This window comes from Lipotes vexillifer, unplaced genomic scaffold (assembly GCF_000442215.2).
Source record: "Lipotes vexillifer unplaced genomic scaffold, Lipotes_vexillifer_v1.1 scaffold629, whole genome shotgun sequence".
Lineage (NCBI taxonomy): Eukaryota > Metazoa > Chordata > Mammalia > Artiodactyla > Lipotidae > Lipotes > Lipotes vexillifer.
The window spans coordinates 663678-665507 of NW_006774188.1; the positions used below are offsets into that span (position 1 = coordinate 663678).

The following is a 1830-nucleotide window of genomic DNA, read 5'->3' on the forward strand; positions in this document are numbered from 1 at the left end:
GGGGGGGGTGGGCGGGGGAACCCTACAGTCGTTTGTTTGACAATTTGGAGGCTGGTAAATGACTGAACTAGAGAATTACCTCCTTATATGTAAATGAAAGACTGACTTATGCAGATAATGTAGTTACAAGCTGCTGGCCCTAAGAGTATTCCTCTCATCTCAATCCTCTAATTATAAATAAATTGTTTTAAAAATGCCTCAGGGCTTCCCTGGTGGTGCAGTGGTTGAGAGTCCACCTGCTGATGCAGGGGACACGGGTTCGTGCCCCAGCCCGGGAAGATCCCACATGCCGCAGAGCGGCCAGGCCGATGAGCCATGGCCGCTGAGCCTGCGCGTCTGGAGCCTGTGCTCCGCAACGGGAGAGGCCACAATAGTGAGAGGCCCGTGTAGTGCAAAATAAATAAATAAATAAATAAATAAATAAATAAATAAATAAAAATGCCTCAAAGGCCCACATTTCAAATCCTAATCAAAGTCCCAGCTTATACCCACACCCCCATGGAAAAAAAAAAAAGAAAGACAAATTTTAAAAACAAAGCAAAACTCTTTACACATTCCACAAAAGAAGAAAATGAATTTTCAGGCTCTTAGGCCAAAGCTATTTCAATGTTAACTTTGAACTAGTGGAGAGAAAGGGCTCTGCTTATGTGAACTGAATATAGAAGAAGGGGGTAAAAAGAAGCTAAATAAGCTTCAATAAGTACAAATGATTGAGACTGGGGGGCCTGAAATAGCCTGAGGGATATAGGCCCACTGAAAACTCCACACCAAGAAACAAAACCATTTGTTTGAGAGCTGATAAACATGAACTGTTAGCAGGAAGACCAGTTTCTATATAATCAGTATCCTAACTTTTAGGCAAAGGGATATGTAAAACATATACTTCATATGAATAAACACAGTCGGTCTACACTAGCATTTAGAACTCTAGCTTTTTTTTTTCAATTCATCCTTCCTCCCCTTCTCCCAGGAGTAATGCCCTTTGACCAGCAGCTGGGAAGTCTCATTTTAAGTGATCAGCATTCCTCTGACATTCTAAGAAGTTGCACTATTTGTTTCCATAGAAACAGCTTTGTCAGCTAACACAAAATTCAGGCCAAGAATAGTGAAAAGAACTTACATTATGCAAATTGGAAAGTCCTTGTCTACTATCCTTAGTTCTTCTCTGATTTTTTCACAGAACTCAGACTAACTTTCTTACTCTGAAAAACAGAAAAGAGACAATTAATCAAGTGTAAAAGCCTGTAGTGTCTTTTAGAGGGAGGGAATGGCAGAGAAAAGTTAATTCAATATGATATCCAATTCTGTTTTCAGATGACTAGGATTTCTCAGTATAAAGTAATAAAAATGTACAAACATCCATCTCTAATGAACATCAATTAAAATTAATATAAATTACCTCAAGTCAATGATAAGAAAGAGGTAAACATAACTGGTTTAAAAGCTTTTAAAAAAAGCACAAGACCCTTCTGTAGATGATTTTTAATGACTTTTTTTTTATCTCTAGGTTAGGCTCAAACAAAAATGCAGTTTTTGGTTTTTTTTCTTTGTTTTAACTACAACTTCTGGATCCATTTTAAACCTTATAAATAGTTTCATAAAGTCAAGAAAATGAGAAGTTTAGGATCCAAAAAGATTCAAAAAGAATATGACAGACAAGAACCACAGTTAATTCAGAGGGGGGAATGTTGATGCTACATTGGAGACCAAGATAGAAGAGGATCCTGTCCTAATGGGAGATTACATTCTGATAGGGTAAAAGATAATAAAAAGCAAATACACAATAAGATGAATTCAGAGAAAGAATTATAAAGAAAGTAAAACAGGGTT

At 37.3% G+C, this 1830-nt stretch overlaps 1 protein-coding gene across 1 annotated transcript in view; it reads right to left on the reverse strand.

The window, feature by feature from the left end:
- Positions 1 to 1204, reverse strand: part of PALS1 (protein associated with LIN7 1, MAGUK p55 family member) — a 71178-nt gene extending 69974 nt beyond the window's left edge. The window contains exon 1 of the mRNA XM_007449018.1: positions 1121 to 1204. The gene's annotated coding sequence lies outside the window, so the exon portion shown is untranslated. The remainder of the gene's footprint in view (positions 1 to 1120) is intronic.
- Positions 1205 to 1830: the final 626 nt, after the last annotated feature.